A 12034-nucleotide genomic window follows, 5' to 3' on the forward strand; every position below is an offset into this window, starting at 1 on the left:
GTAACAGAAGGATGAGGCCTGGTGTTTACCCTAAATATGGTGCCACTTGGACCAGTAATCCTATTATTTGTAGTTGGGCTCCTGATAATACACATTAAGACCTGCCCTTTCAGTACTGCTTATTTATTCTTTATATATTGCATCATTTTATTTTTTATTGTTTTTATTAAGCATGGCCATTGTCACACACGTGCACATGAGAGGCACCCAAAGGGCTTGAATGACAGTAATTCTGAACCAGACTGAGAGGTAGCCAAGTGCATTGACTCTTTTTCTTGCCTTTCTGCAGACTGTTTATAGGAAATTCCACCTGGACCTGATGACATCAATTCTGGTTCCGACCCCTTTGATGTCACTTCTAGGTCCGAGCCTATGGATGAAGACCCTTCTGGTTCCGACCCCTTTTGAGGTTACCTCCTATACTGGCCTTTAAAAGCCACCACCTTTCTTCTGTCCCCTCAGTTCTGTTCGGGACTCTGATCTGTACGCTTCAGTACACCAATTTATTCAATTTTGCAGCCAGGAAACAATATACAGGTGGCTGTCCCAAACCATGCTATGGCTCTTTGTCAAGTTTATGACACCATGTTCTTCAAGGTATCGATTCTGGTTGTCATCACGTTATCCAAGTTGTACTACATGTGATAACATTTACAGCCAGTGCTGTTTGAGATGGCAACATTTACTTTGGGGTGTCCTAGAGTTGAGATTCAATTCAAAATCTGTGATATCATTCATTCTGAACTTTTTGCCACATTATTCTAAGAGATTTTAAGGTGTTTTGGGTTTTGGCTGCAAGTCTGACAGTCTTCCCAGTTATGACTGTTAGCCCATTCTAATGACAATTCTTCTTTCCTCTTCTTAAATAAAAAAAGTTTATTTTCTGATTACAATTATTATTGCCTTTAGCAACCAGTTTTCATCTTGGCACCACAGTAATTCACCCTAAGACCAAAAAGAAATGTTTTGCTTTCCTAGTACTGGCAGCCTATAGTTGAACCTAGCAGCCCTAGGACTGAGGTTTGCACTGTTTCTTCCTAAAGTGTTAGGCTAATGAAAATTAGTAGGATGAAGATAAATGAGCAGAAGATGAGACATAGTTAAACAACAAAACTGAGGTGATAACCATGAAAATCAAAAGTATCAAACCAGAACATTAAGCAAACATTGAAATTAAGTTTATAATGCAAGAGATCAAACCCTGAGAGATATCTTTATAAAGTAATCTGCTCATAAAGGCATACTATTTGCATTCTCAGATAAGAAAACAATGTGTTAATTCCCAACCATTCAACCCATCACATCACAACGTCAAGGTCATTACCTCCATAGACACACACTCATAGAAACACGGGAGCTGTGTCCTAATGACGAGTACACAGAAAAGCAGCACCCAATAACAAAACAAAATGGCATCAGAAATTGTACATAATATTTAATAATATAATATTTAAACAAAACTTTAAATACCTGAATTCACGGCAAACTAAAAGCATAAATTAAATTCTTGACCTTTAAAACTCTTATCAGGTACAACAAATACTTAACATTGTTATAAGCAAGCCCACAAAAAATGAATATCTAAAAATGATCACAACATAAAGGAGTTCTTGTGGAGACTATTCTAATGCAGATCTGCAAGTGTACTTTGAATCATTGTTGTAAAAAAGAGGAGAGAATTTTAGCCCAGTAAATTAATTATAAATCTGGATTCTATTTTATTTCCTTAACTTTTTTCTGTTGGAGGCAGTCTCCCATAGTTAGACTTACATCAAGGTAACTGAAGCACAATCGTTTTCAGCAATAGAATACTACAGTTTATTGATAAACAAAAGGATTATAGAAATGTGATAACTGCATAAATATCAGCATAGAAGACAGGACACAAGACAGACATACATGTAACACAGAAGAGACCGTCTGTTTATTGGCTGATTAGAGATCTAATTTATCTTGGCACTGATGAACAGTTTTATGATGTTGTGTGGAGTTGTTGCTCCGAGTTCATTTCTTTTTGCACTGGAGTCAACTCCTTCTCTTTGTGACGTGGTCCTCTGTTCCCTGGTGTTCTGTGCTTTTCTCTGTTAGGCCTCTTCAGCTTCATAGGGGAAAGCATTACTCTGTCTGGCACAAGAATTTAGCTGAAGTTACCTTCTTGGAGTAAAGGCTGCTTCTCAGTTTTCTTAGACATGACTCAGTTACTGGTACACAGAGCTTGGCTTTGCAGAATGGATCTCAATTATTCAAAGAGAGAAGAAATGAGTCCAGCTACTTTTTAAGTAAGGTGTAACCCTGTGTGATTGTATCAAGGTCACTTCCAGCTACAGAACCAATGCCTGCTCATAGCTGTGTTACTTTGTCCATCAAAATGGCCAATGGTTGAATTAATAATAATAATAATAATACATTTTATTTATACAAGGCGCCTTTCAGGGAACTCAAGGACACCGAACAACAATAAATAAATAAATAAATAAATAAATAAATAAATAAAAGACACAATTATAAAAAACTTAAAACATCAGAAAATCTAGAAATTAAAACCAAACAAAACCATTATAATCAGGAGGAAAAAGAAAAAGCCATTTTAAACAGATGTGTTTTAAGTTTACATTTGAAGGATGAATATGATTTGATATTTCGGAGATCCGCAGGCAATGAATTCCAGAGCTTGGGAGCAGAACGGCTGAAAGCTCTGCTCCCCATGGTGGTTAGACGGGCGGGAGGGACAGTCAGATGGGTGGAGGAAGAGGATCTAAGGTTACGGGATGGAATGGCAACATGAAGAACGTCAGACAGATATGGAGGGGCGAGGTTATGGATGGCCTTAAATGTTAATAGTAGAATCTTAAAATCAATACGAAACTTAATCGGGAGCCAATGAAGCTGTTGCAAGACCGGAGTAATATGGTGAATAGATGGGATTTGAGTGATGATACGTGCTGCAGAATTCTGGACTAACTGAAGCTTATGAAGAGATTTATTCGGAAGACCAAAGAGGAGTGAATTGCAGTAGTCCAGCCGAGAAGTGACAAGACTATGAACAAGAATGGCAGTGGTGTGAGGAGTGAGGGAGGGGCGAATGCGATTAATATTACGTAGGTGGAAGTAAGCAGACCGGGTGATGTTATTAATGTGAGATTGGAAGGATAGAGTACTGTCAAGGATGACACCCAGACTCTTGACCTGAGATGATGGGGAAACAACAGAGTTATCAATAATAAGAGAAAGATTATTGGTTTTGGATAATGATGATTTGGAACCAATGAGGAGAACCTCAGTTTTGTCACTGTTTAATTTAAGAAAATTCGAAGAAAACTAGGATTTAATTTCAGCAATGCAGTCAATAAGCGAGGGTGGTGGAAAAGAGGAGGTGGGATTACCAGCAAGGTAGAGCTGGGTGTCATCAGCATAACAGTGAAAATTAATGTTATATTTGCGAAAAATATTGCCAAGGGGAAGAAGGTAAATAATAAAAAGAAGAGGCCCCAGGACAGAGCCCTGGGGCACACCAGAAGTAACAGCGGTGGGTTGGGATGTGAAGGTTTTAAGTTGTATGAACTGAGTGCGGCCTAAGAGGTAGGATCTAAACCAATCAAGTGGAGTGTGGGTAATGCCAATCAGAGATAATCTATTAAGGAGAGTGGTATGACAAATAGTATCAAAGGCCGCACTCAGATCAAGGAGGATGAGAATAGTGATTAGACCAGAATCAGCAGCCATAAGGAGGTCATTAGTAATTTTAACAAGTGCAGTTTCTGTACTATGAAGGGGGGCGAAAACCAGACTGGAACTTTTCATATAGATTATTGTGAGATAAATGGGTGTGAAGTTGGATAGCTACTATTTTTTCAAGAATTTTGGAGATAAAGGGCAAGTTAGAAATGGGGCGAAAATTATTGAAATTAGTAGGATCAGCACCAGGTTTTTTTAGTATTGGGGTTATAGCAGCAGTTTTAAAAGATGAGGGAATAATACCAGTAGTGAGAGAAGAGTGAATGATGGCAGAAATGAGAGGGACTAGAGAGGGGAGGCAGGCTTTAACCAGAACTGTAGGCAGGGGGTCCAGCTGGCAAGTAGATGACTTGGATTTGCAGATGAGATCTGAAATTTCAGAGGAAGTGGGAAGCTGGAAAGAAGAGAAAAAGTGAATAGGCGAGTGTAGTTCAGAAGGAATACAGAGAGGATCTGGACCAAGGTGCTGATGTATCTTTTGGATTTTCTCGTTGAAAAAAGACATAAGAGAATTACAGAAAGCAGTTGAGTAAAGGTGAGATGGTAAAGAGTCTGGAGGTTGTGTAACATTATTAAGTAAAGAAAACAAAGTCTTGGTGTTACCTGTATTACGAGTAATTAACTGAGTGTAATAATTAGACTTGGTTTGAGCTATACAATCCTTATAATAGAGAAGATGATTTTTATACATCTCTTTGTGGACAAAGAGTCCGGATTTTTTAAACAACCTTTCAAGTTGTCTTCCCTTAGCTTTCAGAAGCCGAAGTTCAGGCGTAAACCAAGGGGCAGAAAAAGAAAAAGAAACAGAACAGGTTTTTAGCGGAGCCAGAGAATTAAGAATACCATTAAGACAGGTGTTATAATATGAGACCAGTTCTATGGGAGTGGATAAATTATAAAAGTCCATTTCGGAATCGATTCTAGAAAACAGCAAATTCAAGTTAATATTCTTAATGTTGCGAAAGGCTATGAGACGTGGAAGCTTAGGAACAGAAAAGGTAAGTTTGGCATTAAATGAAAGAAGAAAATGGTTGGTTATAGTGAGTTCATCTGCTGTGAGATCAAAAGGAACAACACCAGAGCAGCAGATCAGGTCCAAGATATGTCCTTTACAATGAGTAGGAACATCAGTGTGCTGCTGGTATCCAAAACTCTCCAGGCAAGATAAAAAGTCTCTAGTGAGAGGGATATTGATATTGTCCAGATGTACATTAAAATATATATATATTTGGGGTAATTACAGATAAATGAGTAAGGAAGGTAACAAGATCGTTCAAAAAATTGTTGTTTGACTTAGGAGGACGGTAGACAGTTGCAATGATGGTAGGAACTGGGCCAGACAGTTGACACACAGTCGATTCAAAAGAGCTAACAGCAGGAGCAGACAACTGCATGACTTTCCACTTCTCGCGATAAATAATCGCGACACCTCCTCCACGACCAGAGGCACGGGATTGACAAGTGTAAACAAACCCCGGGGGGGGTGCATTCATTAAGTTGTGAAAAGTCTTGAGGTTGCTGCCAAGTCTCAGTTAAACAGAGAAAGTCAAACTTACGGTCAATGAGGAGATCCTGAATGAGATGTCCCTTGCTCGTGAGTGAGCGGATGTTAAGTAGACCAAAGCTGACAATGTTGCTGTCGCATTTGACAGTGGTGTTAGTCGACCGAGCTAAACTGGCCAACACGCTATGGTCAGCGTTCCTATCTGTGTTGTGTGGACGGTGCCGAAAATCAGACCAAAAAGAGTTAATTCCTTTCGAGACGTCCGTTTGGAATCTCCGGCGAGACCCACGGTGGATGTATCTCCGACGAGGGAGAAGTATGACGTCCGGGTCGAAATACAGCACCGACAGCAGAGGCACAGACTGGAGAAGACGCAGTCGAAGAAGTTCAGCAGCTGGATACTGGAGGAGGCCAGTCGCAGGTTGGATAACGAGCGACAGAAGACTCCAAACAAGCATTAACCAGGCGATTATCCTACCAGTCCACATTGTAGGTGAGGAGGCCAGAGGCAGCTCAGACGTCCAGAGAATAAGCCGGTAAGTTTCAAATGAAACGGAGGTTAGGCTGAAGCTAAATGCATACACAGCATATACAGCCACGCAGAGATGTCAACAAAATGGAAAAAAAAAAAAAAAATACCCACAAAATCACAGTCTAGTTACCGGCGAGCAGCGGCGACCAGTCCCGCCAGCGTTCACTCAAACCGGAAGTGATTATAGATCTTTAGGTGTTTGACTGGCACCTCCATGTCACAAGGAGTTTGCAGAGATGTTATTTCAACTCTGATTTACACCTTTGTTATCCGATAAAGTACAGGGTTGACCAAGAATTTTACAAGCTACAGTTAAGACATTTTCTTAGAAATACAGATTTAGGGTGAAGTTGAATTTCTCAATTCCTGTTAAATCTGCCGTCTTAACAGGCAGTCTGTGCTACTAAAAGCCTAGTGAAATGGGCAATGGCCACTTTGTCCTACATTATTTTACTTCATTACTTCAGTTCAACTTACAGATGCATGGCTGATATTATCCTGAAGTATCTTCTGACACAGGATAGAATTCACTGTTTCAAGATGATAAGTATTTTGGACTAGCCATGTGTGCCCAACTACGTTGCGCGTGTTAAAGTTGTCTGTGAAGGGCTCCATGTTTAAACGCGGCTGCCAGTCGTGAACTGGGCCCTTCGTCGTACAGCATTATGATTTTTTATAAGGGAAACAAAATTACTAAACAAAACCCTTGGACATTGATTCGATAGGAACGGCCTACTCGGAATCACTGTCCGAATAGTAATTATGTGGTGGTGTAGGAGCATTTCTGCTTCTCTCCGTTCACAGTCCGTCTCATTTTCATGATGCTGTCATTTCCTCTCACGATCTCTTCTCAACCTTTCTCCAATCTCGCAGGTTGCTTTGTGGCAATCCAAAGAGTAAGGCAATATACACGGAGCAATGGTTATAAAAGGGGGACACATAGGTATCCAGGCTCTTTAAAGCATAAATAGGGATCACTTCACTGACATGTGAGCAAGCCACGGTACAACTGTGAGACGCGCAGCACTCACCGGCTACAACGTAACAATAATAATTTCCAGAACGTGCTGTTACGTTGTCATTCATTTTACCCACTGTCTTTCTTTCAATCATATGTTATGTAGGTACGTACCTTTTATCTTCGGCAATCTCATTCTCTAACCAGGCCTCAGGAGCTAACCAGCGTAACACTGTCCACCACCCCTTTCGTTATTCCGGCACATTTTTGACATCCGTGAGTAACAACAACGTACTAAACTGGAAGGTGGTCTACGCATGCATGGAATTTGCGGACAAACAAAGATCAAGATCCAGATGAAGATTATATATAAAGATTAGTTAATTTAAAGCACAACAATTTGTTTAGTTTGAATGCCTGTGTTTTGAGGTGTGACTGGAGTACTACAGTCTTCAATAGTATAAGCCTGGAGGAGATTCTTAATGCAATGCCTATGTTTTAGCTGTCTCTCTACTGCCATCTAGTGCTTCTTCTTCTAATTCATTCGCGGACAAACAAAGATCAAGATCCAAATGAAGATTATATATAGAGATAGTCTTAGTGGAGATATGTATGTGTTGTGCACAAATTTTACCAATGTACACAATCATAAGAAATGCATCTTATTGATGGCTCACTTGCAATCATTTACTGTGGATATAACTTAGAGATTCTTTTTCCAAAATGTTGTTAGATGACTTACGTTTGCACTCTTTCATATAATTTGGTAAAATCTGGAGTCATGTTACTGGATAATACTGTTTATAATACAGATTCTACTATGTATAGTGAAAGAAATATAGTATGTTACTGGAAGATTGCACTTGAAGTGTAGTTGTTCACATGATGCAAACTGTCAACATGGAGATCTTCAAAGATTCGGATTATGAGTGACTTCCATGAATTGAGTAGAGAATACATTAAAGATGTCAGGTATACATATTTAGCATGCATAGGAGCAATCAATAGAATCATGTCAGTTTTAAAAAGTTTGCATATTTGGAGGAAGTGGTGAACCATGGGATTACTGGTTAATTGATGACAATTATAACTGACCAACAACTGACAAAGCAAAGCAAACTTAGAATTCGCTGAATTGTATTTCTTTCCAAGACTGACTAAGCAGTTAAAGTTTCACTATTTTTCCTTCCTTCCATAGTCTACAAGTATGTATATTAAGAACACAGTGGTAAAGTTGGAAATTTTGCAGTGGAATGCACCTTTTTACTTTAGGTCTTTGCAAAAGTATCATTTTTATACATTGCAAATGAACAAAATTATAATTTTAATGTATGTTTATATATGATAGATAGATAGATAGATAGATAGATAGATAGATAGATAGATAGATAGATAGATAGATAGATAGATAGATAGATAGATAGATAGATAGATAGATAGATAGATAGATAGATAGATAGATAGACGTAGAGCATGATATCACTACCATAAATAGATACTTTTTGTTTAAGTTCTTCCTTGTAAATTGCCTGAATCTCAGACTATTCTGGAAGGTGGATAGCCAAGGGTTGGAAAGCCATAGAACGTGGTATAGGTGATGCAATGTTAGCACTGCCTTATTCCAAATCCCAAGAAATATTTTGAATTTCTATTATTTATATGAACAGCAGCTTCTGAAATGGAGTATAATAGTTTAATGCATGCAGGCATGTTAGGTCCAAACCCAGATTTGTTTAGGACAGTGAACAGATACTCCCACTTGTCTCTATCGAAGGCTTGTTCCACACAAGGAAATAACAGGACTTAAAATGAGCCTAATTAAAAATAAAACAAACCCTAAAAGTAATAAGAGAATTTATTTTTTCTAGCAAAACCCCTTATAGATTCGCATACAAACAGCATACAGGCTAGTAAAAAATAAAAAGAAACAGAATCACAACAAGTGTGAGTCACACATGAAACCATAAAACACACACGTACCCTGTACATACACGGCCTGGTATCTATGACAGGATGAACTATTGCTTTCCTTCTCCATGTTGTGTAGTGATGAGATTTTCACTAGAGTAACATTTTATTCCAAAAAGACACAATGAAACTATTTACTTTAGGGCACAAAATATCCATCCAAAGCAGGAGACAAAATGATGGCATCTGATGCAATATTGTTATTATATTCCGTTATGTTACTTTATTTAATATGTATGTTTGTGTATAGGGTGGTCCAGATCTAATTATGCAATTTTCATTATGCTATAACTTATTAAGTTTATTACATAGAGAGTTCACAGCACCTGCCCTGCACATAGAGATTTCACTTAAAATTCTTTTTATTGCCGATAGATAGCAGCACCTGCCCTGCATTCCAAAATGGTGGGGAGACGGTTGTCAGTCGAACAGTTGCATAATTAGATCGTAGTATATCATCAAAGTGATTCACATGTATGCCACATATTATAGACTACTTCATCATATTTAATATTCACTCATTAGTTTTCCTTTAAAATAACATCTCTTAAGTTTAATATTATCACAGATGCACTGTACATAAAGTAACAAGGACAAAGCATTCAAACAGAAGGTGCTCCATAACAAGTTGTACATTATACCTCAAATCTAAAAGGCTTCCACATGCTTAGAATGGCGATGCTGTCTCCTTAATTCCTAAATCACAAGTTTGAATAGAAGGGACTGAATGTACTGGCACCAGCTGTGAAATGCATACATCAGTAATCACCAAGGAACTAATTTTTCCAAATACGCATCTTTAAAAAATAGCGGCTTCACAGACTACATTCAGTTGCTAATTGCTAGTCTAATTGTTAATATGTTGTTGAAACATTTATACGTGACAAGTCTGTATTTGGGGTTAGTAAGATTTCTATATCCTATTGGAAGAATTCTATTAGTATATAATGTATATTACAAAAAAGATAAAGCAGCATAAAGAAAAGGTCCAGTGGAGAGTGACTAGGCTGATTTGGGTTATCGAGAGGTATGAACTGGTTGCTTAGTTTAAGCTAATGGAGACTAACAGTTTGCCTCATTGAAATGTTTAAAATCCTGAAAGGGATTAGTACAGCGGATAGAGACTTGTTACTTTAAAATGAGTTCAACAACAACATGCGGACAGTGAGAAGTTTGTTAAAGTTATGTTTTATGGAAATGTTAGAACATTTGAGTAGTGAGAAAAGCGTTATATAAATGTAAAGAATTATTATTATTATTAAAAAGTACCATAGACAACTGGAATAAGTTACCATGTAGTGAGGTAAAGAATGGGACTTTAGGGACCTTCATATCTTGACTTGATGTTATTTTAGACAATCTAGTTGGATTGGATTAGCAAGCTTGTTAGGCCATTCTCATGAAAAATTGTTCCAGTGTTTAAGGGTAATGTAACAGAAAGCTTTTATGTAACATTTTCAGTGCATTAAGCTTTTCGGTTATGTTGCAATTTGTCTAACTGTTCTAAGCAGGAAGTGTTCATTTTAGTGTGCAAGGTTGCACTAGGGTCAGAATGAAGTATCAGGTATCTTCTATGTATCCTAATACAGGATGTCCTAATGTCCCATATATGGATGTATTTATATTAGAATAGCATGTTACCAGCTGTGGTCGAGCAAGGGAATACACAAGTACAAAATAAATATAAAATATTATAGGCACACCTCTAACTCCATCTCCTCTGGTCTGACTGAATATAAAAGCCCTCAACACAGGAAGGCGGTGTTATTTGACCAGCTGAACTCGTGACAGTCCCATCACTGCAATGAACATTTTTGCCATCCATCCATCTTCCTACCCTGCTTATCCAGAGCAGAGGCATGGTTGTGTTTAAAATTGACAAATAAATGGGGTTTCCATGATGCAACCTCAATAATTACTTTTTAATATGATTAATGAAAATTTATTTAACGGTTTTATGTAGGGACAATTTTAATTTGGGGTAATCTTACAAAGAGGGGTGGTATTAACAGTATGGGTGCATGCAAACTAATTAAAAATATTGTTTACAGGATGTGTGTGCCGGTGCCTCGGTCCAGCTGGACTGTATTCCTCCTCTACCCTAACCAACCCTTTATTATGTCACTTTGTCATTATTATAACAGTGAGATCATGAAAATCACTTATCAATATTACCTGAACACAGGTGGGAGAGTTTCAAGACAGTATTGGTAATATCATCTAAAATATATACTCACATTTTTGTATAGTGCCATTCATAGAAAAAAATACTCTCAACAGCAAACAGTGATACATTTGAAAAGAAAGAAAAAACACAAGAATCTTTAATTACGGCACATATTCCAAACATAGGTCAAAGTGTCATAAGTATTTACAAATGCACCTTATTATTTTGATTATACGTAAATAAATAAAATAATAGTTCAGAAAATGTGATAGCAGGTGTATATATCAACAGAAACATAAAGGGCTTACTGAGAGTATTTCTCCACTTGAGTGGCTATAGTTTTGCCTAATCAATTCTGTAGGGGAAATTCAGACACCTTAATGATGTCGGATTTTTCTGTCCATGCACAGAATAAACATTCTTGTAATTAATTGGGTGTGTGCTTCTTCCATTGGCTCCATTATTAAGTCATTAACGTGCCCTGCAGATTTCCTCGCTACAGGATTTTGTGTGTCAAAGAGCCCACCAATCCCTTTGTTTTTGCTTTGAATGAGTACTGTATTTCTCTGATCGCTGCTGGAGGTAAATCTAATTTTTCAATCTTCATGCATTAAACCTTGACAGAGAAGCAGCTGCCTAATCTCAGTTGGTGAATGATTTTTTTAATAAATACCAAAAAACATCTGGCCATGCTAGTTATATGCTATGAGTAGATAGTCCTTAGTTTACAACATCAGTTAACGTATAGTGTGCTTTGTTCTCTTAAGAATAAATATCACTGTTATCACAGTAGTGAGAAGTCAAGCAGAACGACACAGTTTATTGGCTAACTTAAAAAGATTACAACATGCAAGCTTTCCAGGCAACTCAGTATTACATCTTGCCTGAAGAAGGGGCCTGAGTTGCCTTGAAAGCTTGCATGTTGTAATCTTTTTTAGTTAGCCAATAAAAGGTGTCATTTTGCTTGACTTCTCACTACATTCATATTGGCTAACACCCTACTACTACTGTTATCACAGAAAGCACTTGGCTCATAAAATGGCAAATCGTAGTAATGGGCATCTAGTATAGCATTTAAAGTGTCTCCGTCTGGTCTCATTGTCAGTGTGGAATTTAAGAACTTTGTGTTTGAATATTCTTTATACTGTCAGCAAGTGACCAACCCAAATG

Source organism: Erpetoichthys calabaricus, chromosome 5 (genome assembly GCF_900747795.2).
Source record: "Erpetoichthys calabaricus chromosome 5, fErpCal1.3, whole genome shotgun sequence".
In the NCBI taxonomy this organism is placed as follows: Eukaryota; Metazoa; Chordata; class Cladistia; order Polypteriformes; family Polypteridae; genus Erpetoichthys; species Erpetoichthys calabaricus.